Source organism: Myiozetetes cayanensis, unplaced genomic scaffold, assembly GCF_022539395.1.
Source record: "Myiozetetes cayanensis isolate MyiCay16 unplaced genomic scaffold, myiCay2020 scf2-11, whole genome shotgun sequence".
NCBI classification, from domain to species: Eukaryota; Metazoa; Chordata; class Aves; order Passeriformes; family Tyrannidae; genus Myiozetetes; species Myiozetetes cayanensis.
Window position 1 is genome coordinate 52,321,586 of NW_026087411.1, and position 12,348 is coordinate 52,333,933.

Consider the following 12,348-nt stretch of genomic DNA (forward strand, 5'->3'; position numbering starts at 1 on the left):
AAAGCTAAGCAGCTGTGGTAGAGGAGTGTCTGTTTGGGTCCATATGTGACCTTGCAAGAAAAGAGGAAGATATTATCAGAGAGAGATCATTATGCTGCAAAACTTGTGGGCTATGCTTCCAATTTTTCCCTGGCTTTCTGTCAGATGTCCTCTTATTTACTTTCAGTCTCATATTGTCCTGTGTTATGTTCTGGGAAATAAAATGCTGGGTTTGTACCATAATCACTGGGTAAGGGTTGAAATACTCTAAATGTGCACCTTTCTTTCTGGGGATCTGCTACAGCTTTGGCCCATCACTCTCCTTTTCTGAATTTCTAAGGGAAAAAAAAAAAAAAAAAAGGTTAAACAGAAGTTACTCAAACAGAGCAATAAAAACTCTTCTTTTTAACATCTTATATCTCAGCTCTGCAAATATTGAGTCCTGATACCATTTGTAAGCATCAACAGTTTGTTTGTCTTATAGCAGCTGATGTTTTTGAAGTGTAGAGTGGTTCTGTGCAGTGGGGTAGAAAATGCTGAGGAAAGGAAATATTATTATACAGTTATAATACATTAAAAAGACAGTAAGATTGCCAATGCATGTGTTGTTTTCATAATAATTTGTATTCTGCCAGTATCAGCCAACATATTTCAGACATTTTGTGACAGGAAGGGACCCACCTTAGAATTTGAAAATAATGGAAAATAGCAGAAGTTTAATCAAAATAGGCGGACAGGAACCAGTTTCTCCACTGGTCATCCCCAGCACTCCAGGAACATGGTATAAACTGTAAAGCCAAAGGGGACTAACAGTATCAAATTCGCAGCAGTTCTTCTTGCTGCCCCATGTGTTTTCTGCAGGAACGCCAATGAGTCCACAGCAAAGCATGGTAGTTACTGTGTAGGGTCTCCCAGCTTCAGAACCTGTTTTTTCTTTCTTCTTTCCCTCCCTCCCCCCTGCAAATTGTTGCTCTGCTAAAAAAATTTAAATTAAGCAATCTATGCCAAGTGAAGTCATTAAATTATTGGCACTTTGGTCTTTCATTTGAATAAGCAGAGCCTTCCTGACAGCAGGGCAGTTCCTCAGGAATTCCTTTATAGTGAATTAGGCAGGGCAGTGATGAATAACTGGGAGCAAAGGACAGTCTGAGCAGCGAACCAAATTGATTACCTAAGTCCTCAGCTAACTACTTTAGGGAAATTTTGGATGGGACCAATATCCTCTAAGGCAGAGGTGGAGACTAATCTCACCCCAGGGACCTGCTCCTGCTAATGTTCTGTCCTGTTATCTGCCCTGCCTGTGTGCAGCTTAGGGGGCCAGAGCTGCATAATGAATTAAGGGTTTGCAAGAAAGACCAGGAGCTGGTGTCTTTGTGCAGTCATGCTCATGGACCCTTGGTGCACGTGGGGTGGTGGTGACAGGATATTGCCATGACACACCGTGCAGCTTCATGTCATCATCCATCTGCCTCTTCATCCTCTGCTTCCATGTGAGTGCCCTCCTGCCAGGCAGCTGGTCTTGCTGCTGGTTTGACATGGTGGCCTTCCCTCTTGGCACATCTGCGATGGTTCCAGCAGGCTCCAGCTTTGCCACACAGCCATTCCCCATCCAGGTGCTCAAGGGGTCCAGGACCTGGAGAGTCCAGTCCAGCCTACCCATGCCTTCACTTATTCCTGTGCCCCAGTGCAGAGCATGCACCTACCAGAGGAGCACAGCAACACTATTTCACCATCCTGCTGTGCTTTGGGGAGAGGTTAAAGCTGCTGTCAAGAAAGGTAGAAAGACCCTTTACCAATGATTTCTGTCTGCAGCAAAATTGTAACCTGGCATATCTTGTTACAGGAGAGAAGAAAGCATCATAGCACGGACTGTTTTAAAGTGCACTTTATTTGGTAACAGCCTAATATGCTCCCTATGATCTTGAGAGACTTGTCATTCCCAGCAATCCTTTCTTGTATTTTTTCTTTTAACTCTCTCTGACTACTGAGGCTATCACAGTTACAGCAGAGCATCAAACCAGTCTGTGGGAGAGTAGAGCATGATCTTGTCCCACTGTGTCCTGTACAAAAACTAGCAGTGCTGTCTGATCACTAACTTGAAAGGCTAAGGTGAATCAAAGGTTGTTTATTACACGTGGGTTTTTTCTTCCACTGTTCTTTTGTCTCTTCTGAGTGGTCTTCTCAAGATTCATTTAAAGAATGACCCATTGTTTTCCATCTGATTGTGTTTGAAGAGGTCCTGCATTTAATACTGAGCACTGCTCCCTGGTGAATACATTGGGGATGTGATTGAAGACAGAGTGAGGAAATGGGATGTGGGACTCAAAATGAGAGTAGGAGGGAGTGATGATTTCAGCCATTCCTGTTTGCACTGCCAGCTCATTATGCTGCTAAGAAACTACTTCAACACTGTCTGGTATTTTCAGAGTTAAGTTGATGATGAAATACGCAACTTCTCTTGAAAACTATACAGACTTACTCTGAAATAAGATTTGAAGTGGATTTGGGAGCATCCTCACTGTTGCTTTCCAAAGAACATAGACTTGGATGGGTACATCTTGGTTTATCGCTACTAGAGCAGAGCAGCAGTGGAAGTGGCAGTGGTCAGGTTGGGGAGGCAGCAGCCCCTTGTTCCTTACCTTTCCTCTGAAAGAAGAAAATTCAAAGGGTGCCAAACTTCGAGGGTAACTTAAGCTCATGAGCTTTAATCAAATCTGCACCTCAGATGCCCTGTATAGCACAGAAATTCAGTGCCTGGTAGCGAATAATTCTGGTTTTTGAGGATTTATTTATTTTTCTGATTTTTTTTTATTTTATTTTAAATGGAGTGTTCCAAGACAAAGAGGAGGAACAGCAGGTGGAAGACACACATGACAGCAGTTTCTCTGTTCCTAAGTTCACTGGTCCAGACTGGCATGCACCATTTGGATTTGCTCTTGATTTTCATCTTCTTGCAGGCAATTGCTACTTGCAGTGGCAAGTCTCAATTTATCCAGCAAATTCCTGAAAGAGTAAATTTTTTCTTGGAGAAAAGAGGAAGGGAAGAGTTGAAGGAAGCTCTATTTCATTATCTTGGATATATTGCACAGAAGTGAGTCGTGACACTGGCCTCTCCTGCTTCTAGGATTAAGTTCTCAAAAATATTCTCTGAAACAATATGCTCCCCTCCAGCAAATATTTAACTAGCTGCATCTTCATCAGAATTAAACTAGGAACTATCCTGCTGTAGATGGCTCACACTTATTTTGGAATCTGTGCTTCTTGTTCATTCAGATTGTGCAGAAATGGTAGATAATGTGTGGAGAGATGGGAAAAAGGGAAAGGCTGGGTGGGAAATAAAGTTCACAGACTGTCCAGATGCAATTTTTTCTTGTCATGACCTTATGCAGAAAGTCAGCCTGATGTAGATTTGCAGGTTGCCTGGTACAGAGGTCACATATGGAATAGTTTGTCACATGCTAAATTTTGTATTCAGTTTCTTTGCTTCTTAGCACTATTTGTTGGAGAAGCTTATGGAAGGAGCACGGAAAGCTTGGCTGGGTTCTGGCCAAGGAGTTGCAGCTGGTCTCCTAATTAAAGAAAAAGAAAATGATATACAGGCCTGTGGGGATCTGTTGGACACAAATTTATTAGGCAGGATGGAGAGGGACTTAAAGCTATTGCCTCCTCAGTCACCCACTCCCCATACAGTGCACGAGCTCTGAGTTTCCTGATACTTTTGCAGCTTTGCAAAAATCATCTGGAGCACCCTTATCATCTCCATTCTCCCTAGTTCCTGCCCAGTTTGCAGCTTGTCCAAGTTCCACTTAATGGCTGCATAATGCGGAAATAACATGTAAGATAAATTTATCCATATCACAATAAGGGATTCTGGAGGTTAGGACTTGTTAAGTGATAGTCCAATTACCTTTGCTGTCTCCTAGTCCTCCTCAGACAGACATCAGTAAGGAAAACCACATCAAGATTACCATTGTCGAGAACAAGAAGAACCCATGTGTGCTGGCTGCTTGAAACCATCACACTGCTGCAGCACCAGTTAGTTGGAATAGTTAGAAAGAAAAAAACCCCACAAAGAGCAGAACAAAACAACAAAAACCCCACAACCTAATGGTTTTCAGAAGTGAAATTTGTTGATTTATACTGACTTCTGCAATGTTTGGGACATTGCCTGGAGAGGATGAGGAAGAGGGACCAGTTCATCCTGGGAGTCTCTGCACTCTTCTCTTGAAGGATTTTCATGCAAATTCTCAAATGATTTTTGTTAATAGAGGGGAAAAAAAGGGGAGGGGACAGGGAAGAACCTTACAAAGTTGACAAAAACCTACTTGTCATTAGTTTGTGCAGTTCCAGGCTTTAGCTAATGTCCCTTGGACTTCTCATTGCCTTTTTTCTCCCTGCATAATCCAGCCTCTCCACGGGGACTCAGACAGAGGTACATGGAGAGGGCACAGGTTTTGTACCAGTTACCTAATAATCTCCCAACTCTGGGGACACAGTTTCTCCCAGTCTAATCTGAAGAAAATTCGTAGGTAGAAGTGAAATCCTGGCTCTGTGGGAAGTGACCTCATGCTAATTTTGGTCTAGCTGGGATTTCACCTTCAGGGGTGTAAAATAAAATAAAATTAAAAAAAATTCTTTTTGATGGGAGTAAGCATTAGTTAAGCCTTAAGCAGTAGTTTAAGTATCAGTATAAAGGATACAGTATATCAGGATAAAGATGTGTTAAAAGTTAAACTTGTGCTTAAAATGCTTTTCTGAGATTTTTCACAAATAGAAACCTGAGTGCTCTAGTTGTGTACTCTGGCTGCAGTATTCAGCAGTGTATGCACCACCCTAACACATGTTTTTCAAAGCTGGGAAAACTATTGCACATTGTGTCATTTTTTATTTCATGACACTGTTGATGCAAACCAGGACAGGATGCTGTCTGGGATCACAATATATCACTTATTTCCTTTTTTTTTTTTTTTTTTTTTGGTCTCTTCTCCTGCTTGCTGGAAGATTAAAAGCATTAAAGCAAAAAAGGAAGAACATACTTTGAACACAAGTGGATAAATGCTTCCCTTTAGAAAAAAACTGTATGCATTTTCTTTAGTCTTCTGTATAATGTAACTCTTGAACAACAAAAGAAATTAGAAGTAGTGTAAAAAATTGTTTTATAGCTACTGTTTCCTTTTTGACTTTGCTGCCTGACTGTGATTACAGGAGAAGCTGATCAAGAGATCTCAAGAGCTGCAGCTTCCTGAGATTGTCTGTCAGAGGAATGAAGAGCAAAAGAATAACTTTCCGTCATGAAGTATGTGCCAGTATATTTTCAAGTGTCCTTAAAAGACTTTTCCTTGGACATAATCGAGTGGATTCAAGGACCCAAGAGGCCAGACCAAAAAACAGATATCAGTCGTTAAACTGTCTGTTGTTTTTTGATTTTTTTTTTTTTTTTTAATGAAAGTCAGCAGTTGGTAACATTTCCTGTGTAAAATACTGGCATGCCTTTTGGTGCTGGTTTGCAATTTGGATTGTTTACATTAGGAAGCAGAGTGACCTTTAGAATGAAGTATTTCTTTGAGGAAACATTGTTCCTTTATGGTGAATATATAAAGTCCTCCCTTCAGCAAGCAGCTGGAATCCAGCAGCAGGAGGCAGTAGGATTGATCTTCTGCTTTTCCTTAGCATCCCAGTCTGCTTTTCAACTATCACTTTACTGAGACAACACTGTCTTGATTTATCTCAGGGCCAGGACAAAAGCATTTCCCTCAATGACCTTGAATTTCTTCAGACTCCTCCATCTGCTGGTTTGATGTTTCAGGCTTGATGCGCCTGAAACATTGTCTTCCCAGCAAAAGCAGAGCCCAGCTGCTGACTGGCCTTGCATGCAGTCTCTATCTGCAGTCCCTGCAGCTCCAATGCCTTGCTACAAAAGCTATACCTAGATGAAGGGCAATTATGCACAGCAATTTTGGTTAATTTTTACTTGGAATAACAATATTTTTATTTCCTTAGTTCTGGCAGGTTCATTGTTGTGTAAATGCTGGTGTACATGCTTCACTGTAAATGGAATTGGTACCTAGGGTTTTAAAATGGAGCCCTTGAATGTTCTTTTCTCTGCTGCTGTGGTATCTCATCTGTAGTTGAGTAGTTAGCTTCACTGTGAAAATTTTTTTTATCTAGAAAGTTAATTTGCAAGTAACAGTGCCACGAATTCATCACTTCCCCTGCTTTATGAAAAGACATAAAGGGACTGTACCCTGCCCTTGGGGTTCTTGTGTACAATCTTGCCTTCTCTTTTCAAAATTGGATTTATTCTGTTCTGGAGCAATGACAAAAATAAGTGTTAGTCTTCTTTTCAGGTGGATACAAGATTGTTCAGAGTTAAGTGGCATTGGATATAACTGCTTTTGTGAGAGGAACAACCTCTCACAAGGAGGGTTTTGGGGTTGCCTCCTCATACCATGCCTGTGCAAAGAGGCCCTCATCTGAGTGCTGCTATTGTATGAGCATGAGGCAGTAAATGGCATTTGGTCTGATTCTTATTATGCATTCTCGTTACCTTCATGTGTGGCCTGGGAGGGAAGTGGGAAGGGAGGGCAGAGCAAATCAACCCACTTACCTCCCTGGTGGTAAACCAGAGTTTTAAATGTGAACTGATTTAGGATAGGACAAAAACAGACCAGCGTCTGGCATGTCTGACTGCAGGCTTTTTCTGTGTCCAAAATCCTGTACATTTGTGGAAACTGGGCTTCGTCAACATGGGAGAGTTTAGAGTGATTTGTGCTGCCATGCTAAGAGTCACTTATGTATGGTAGTAGTAAATGTGTTAAGCTTAGTTTATACTGGGTACTAGTTGTCCTCCTAGAGCTGGGTTTGTTCTCCATGGCTGTTTACCATGCAACATTTTGTTTTGCAACTGAGAAGCTGTCATCAGAGTTGTCTTTTTTTTTTTTTTTTTGATATCAGTAAGTTGCACTATAAGGAATCATTCATATTTAAACATTTGACCTAATTTTAGCAAATTGTTAATTTGACACTTTTGTGTATACATTTACAATTGACCTTTCCATGGCTTCCTAATGTGTTAGTTGTGTCAAGTTCTAGATTTGAGTTATATGTAAAATGGATAAAGAATGTATTCATTTTATTTTATTCTCCAGAATGTCTTTAATGTGGTGGCTACAAGAGTGGAACAGAGAAAGTTTAAAAAAATTTGTGGTTATTTAACTGAACTGGCAGAAGTTAGTTCAAAAGATCCATGGAAGCGTGAGCTCTGTTACCCTCCTTCCTAGACCCTTTCACGCCACCTAATCAGGCTGCTGCCAGTAGAGAGAGAAGCTAGAAATCTGCAGAGCCCTAGCGTTCCAGTCGCACTATACATAGACACTAGGAGATGTCCTAGCCTCCAGCCCCTTATGAAAAGAGAAATTATAAGTATGGAGACAACTAAATGATACCTGGAAGCCACGTGTTGTTGGCCAAGAGCAGAATTTATCGTGGAAGAAGAAGAGCAAGTGATGAGTATTTGATGAGCATTTGAGGGCAGAGCTGAGTAAAAAGGTTAAAATTTGCTAGGTGGAAGATGTTTTTTAAAGTAAATAAAAAGGAGGCACACTAGGATACATGGTCTGAACGCCAGAGGTGTTGGGTTTTGGGATTTTTTAGTTATATAATCTTGGCAAAATTGTCTTAAGTGCTCTAGAGTCCTCCTGCCCTACGCTCTACAGATGTTTGGTGAAAACTTAATGAACACTGAGCGGTCTGTGAGTTTTGTCCAGGTCTTGACAACAATTTTATGGACTTATTAGTGACCTGTGTTACTGTAGATGCAGGTTTCCTCTTCTGTCTGCTGGTGGTGTAAGTAAAACTTACACAGATATGGCTTTTGCAAACCAACCAACCAACACCAAAGAAGCAAAACAAACAAAAAAATAAACTATCCCAAACCCAGGGATGCCTTCTCTTAAGGAACAGCTTCAGAAGGGAAAGCAAAATGGAGAACTTTTCTCCCAAAAGCTGAAGAAGGAAGAATATGTAAGTTATAGGATCTATAGGGTAATATCTTGTGGCCCTTAAGAGCTACTTTTCTTGAGTGCTTAAAGCAGGAAAAAGAGTAGATGCCTCCCAGTGAACCAACAGAGGAAGGAGAGCTGTGCTACTTAATTTAACTCTTGGTTAGGCAAATAGGATTAGCTATGGGGGATTAAAATGATCAGATCTGAATTTTACTTTAATATAAGTAGGACCATATGTCTTTAGGGAGCCCCATCTGCTTTCAGGCATTTTTAGTGGGAAAATGAGACAATTTTGATACTTTTGTCATCTGTTGTGGGGTTTTCTGGGATGAGTTGGGGGTTGCCACAATTTCAGTTTGTTCAGTTTATGAAGTTCATGCTGAATTAATATTCTGTGAGTGAAATGTTTTGGTTTTGTTTTCCTACTTGTCAGCTTTACACTGTCTTTTCTACGAGTACAGAGTCAGCTTGAAAATTGAATGTTCTAGCAAAGACAAAAGAGGTCTTTTAGTTCATCTCTTCCTTGGCCTTCATTGTCTTCAAAAGAATCTGGTGTGACCATCTTTTTGGAAGGAAATAGGTGTGGTGGTGGTAAATAATGTAACTGACTTATGTAAGTCATGAAAAGCTTCCATGTGTTCTTGAAACACAGGTTTCTCAGTTCCCTTGTGTTCCAGGTTGCTTCATCTAATACACAGAGAAAGCGGAGAAACAGATGAAACTATATGAAAAAGCTGAATGAAACTCAGCAAAACAGTGTGGCTGTCCTTTTCTCCAACATTTACTTCTTTGCTTCAGAATAATTGCATTGATTTAATTGAAGTTACTCCTGATGTAAAGATGACAATCTGACATCGTTATGGTTTTCTGTCTTGCAGGTGGACTTGTAGATGTTACTTGCCAGTTTGCTTTAAAATATAACAAAAGCGATTTTTTTTTTAAAGAATAACGTAACATTCATTAAGAATAACATAACATTCATGTAAAAGAAAAATCTTACATATGACCTCATGGTTTTGACTTAGCCAAACATGAATTAATGAATTTTGCATTTAGTTTTTTTGAGGTTTATCTTTCTGCTGTCTTAGCCCTCAGTTCTGCTGTTGACCTGATGCCTGCAGGATAAAGTTACTGTTTCATCTCTCACCTCATTTAGATCCTAAATGGCCACATCACCTCATAGAGTACAAAATAGCAATATAAAACAGAAAAAACAATACTGAGGGAGACTTGTATTGTAAGGGAAAGTGAAAGGACCTGGTGCTTCTAGTCCACAGGGATGGGAGAGGAAAAAGCAGTACAATGGCTGAGCAGTACAAGCCAAGCACAGGAAGAAAGTTGCTGTTTATTGGCTTCTGAAGAGTACCTACATAAAGCTTGGTGTAGTGTGAGAAATACAGAAAGAAAGGAAAAAATAATAGTTTTGAATACAAATCTGTGCATAGCAGAAGAGCCACACCATGCTTTTCTCCAGGGAAATTGCATTTCCTGGTTACTAAATGGTTCTTTCGGGGTCATCAGAAATTCTCTTTCACAGAGTAATGACACAGTGTGTTCTTAGTCCATGTTGTATGCTTGCCAGAAATGCCATCCTCTGGGTCTGTGCTCTGAACTCAGGTGTTTATTTAACACAACTTCCAGTATTTTCAAAAGACTACTCTCCCCGATGATCATACTTGAGACAAGATTGATAATAACTTTTTCTTATTTTCTCAACCACTAAGAATAAATGATAGAGGCATGACCAGATCTGCTGTTTCCACTCCATTCTTGAACAAAATCTGATTATAAAATCTTTCATGATCCTTCTGTCTTGTGCATGAATTTATGCTAATACAAAGCAGGGTAAAAGTGCTACATACTATGACAGGTCAAATTTGATGCTCAGCCTGCACTTGCAGAATAAGAGATTGTCTTCTATAGACAGTACTTGGAAGGGAGATGGATCTCTTTCAGAGGAAAAAGTTTGATCTGTAATTCTGTCCTTAGCAGATACACATGCATCCATTTGTGTTTGTCCATAACTTCTTGTATTTCAGAGCCAAGGAGAGAAAGATATTTTGCCTGTTACTGCCAAAGAATGAGCTACATGTAAATAGAGTAACTACTTTCTTTCATCCATCATCTGTAATGGCCATACAGAAACCTGTAGGAAGCAGACATGAAAAAGGGCACCAAACACTGGTAAGCCAGGCAGCTACATGTACTAGCTTTGGTTCATAGTGATGCTGGGCTTCTCTCCATATCAAGGCAGAGGGGCTTTTGCCTCAAGGGGAGCTTGGCAGCACAGCTCTTGGCCAGAAGGCTCTATTCAGACTCCTGCCGTGGGGCTGGCAGGCATGTACATTTTCCCATTAGCCTGTGGCTAGCAAATGGTCATAGGCATTTGGCTTAAGGCCTTCTCAGCCTCTGTTGCCAGAAAGTGTGAAGATGAGTTTCTAGTTCCCTTCCTTCACTTGCATGTTTTTGTAAGTACTTCTGAACCTCAAATCTTCTGCAGTAACAGTTTTCTTAAGCAATAGTAGCAAAAAACTACCCAAAAAACCCCAAAACACCAGACAAGTAGTCTTCCTGCTTTTCTCTATCTCTAAATTCTGGTGAGGCCACACCTGCAATACTGTGTTCACATTTGGGCTCCTCAGTACAAACGAGAGATAGAGGTACTGAGGAGAGTCTGACAAAAGGCCACAAAGATGGTGAAGGGGGACTGGAACACTTCTTGGATGAGGAAAAGCTGAGAGCTGGGACTGTTCAGCCTGGAGAAGACTCAGGGAGACCTCATAAATGTGTAGAAATATCTGAAGGGAGGATGCAAAGAAGGTGGAGTCATACTCTTTCCAGTGGTGCCTGGTGTCAGGACCAGAGGCAATGGGCACAAACAGAAGCTGCAGGAGGTTCCCTCTGAAAATCAGGAAGCACTTTTTTTTTTTACAGTGAGGCATGACTATTGGTTAATTGACTGTTCTCATTTACTAGTAATGGAATTGCTCATAGTTTAAATCGTTTATTTGCGTGTGCCTTGGCAAAGTTACAAGAAATAAACTCAAAAATGTTTGCAGTTTCTGTAAGGGTCACTGCTGAGTGTTCACTCTTGTTCGTGTTGAGGTGTTAGTTTTTTTACTGTAACCACTACAAACTTTATAACTGGAACTGACCTAGTTTATTAAAAGCACTGTACTGTTGCCACAGTATTATTTTGCTCAGTTCTTCAAATGCTGGTGGCCCTAACAAGTGTCCCCCCTAGAGAGGGCTTGTTGCCTGTCAGGGACATTAAGCAGTGACAGTTTATCTTAACACTGTAAATACAGACCACCACATGGAAAATTAGGTGTGTATCTCTGTGTATGTGTTCATTTATCAGTTTCATAGTTATCATCCATAGTAGTTTGTTGTTGAAAAATGGTAATTTGCCAGAACATGTTGCAGATTTTTATATGGACTTTCCCCCCCAAATTTCATATTTCAAGAAAATAATTTTATCAAACACATGATTTTTGAAAATTTTCAACTACCTCCACTAACTAAAAGTAGCAATTTGACCAGATTAAAGTATTACACTGGAAGCACTTCGAAAATGTAGAGCAGAAGTGCAAACTAGACTGTAGATTTGATTTATTCCAGACTCAATTAAGTGAAACCTTGAGATCCAGACATTCCTAGTTTTTGAATATTATTCAAAATCTAGGTCCAGACATGAATCTTGCGTTGGAAGGTTGACCAATTTATATATCTCTCTGGGGGATATTTAATCAGGTTTGGTTGGACTTGGAAGGTAGTGACTACTTAATATCTTTGATGAGTAGAGAGGACATAAGGATTTCCTGGGGTTGGTCCTGAGGTCATCTTGCATTTCACAAACACAGCTTGCAAGAAGATGTTGCAGAGTGTCTCGTATATTGCAAAACTAATGTCAGCACTGATAAACTCGGTATTTAGTGAGTGTCTTAGGTGAACAGAGTATTCTTTTTCAGTATTTAGCAGAGGTTAACAAAACAACAGTTTGCTTAATGTAAAATTTTTTTGATTATATTTTTTATTTACTTTCTTTTCTACAAATTTGAGATGATAAAGATGCAGTAATATGAATTTAAGTTTGTCTTAATATGTTGTTTCAGTGTACTTTGCCAGCGTACCGTAAAGTCAAGAATAAAATACCTAAAGTTAGGCATATTCTAAGGACCATTCCGAAATGAAAAGCAGTGACTTCATCCTCTGGGTACTTTCACTGCTTTTGACCTGATCCGAAGCCCACAGAAGTCAGTGGTTGGCTTGGTTTGGACTCTGTCTGGGCAATATGATTATGTCAGCAATAATATTTCAGGGAGCTGAGAAACCAGCTTGATAAGGAGGGAGAGAGCAGGCAGGA

General features: G+C 40.2%; 1 protein-coding gene across 4 annotated transcripts in view; it reads left to right on the forward strand.

Moving 5' to 3' along the window:
* Positions 1-12,348, forward strand: part of TIAM2 (TIAM Rac1 associated GEF 2) — a 141,243-nt gene that overhangs the window by 18,089 nt on the left and 110,806 nt on the right. Inside the window, exon 1 of one of the 4 annotated variants that reach the window (XM_050316746.1) lies at positions 5,238-5,275. The exons of the other annotated variants lie outside the window; for them this stretch is intronic. The gene's annotated coding sequence lies outside the window, so the exon portion shown is untranslated. Of the gene's footprint in view, positions 1-5,237; positions 5,276-12,348 lie in introns of those variants that run through there. 4 annotated transcript variants of the gene reach the window in all.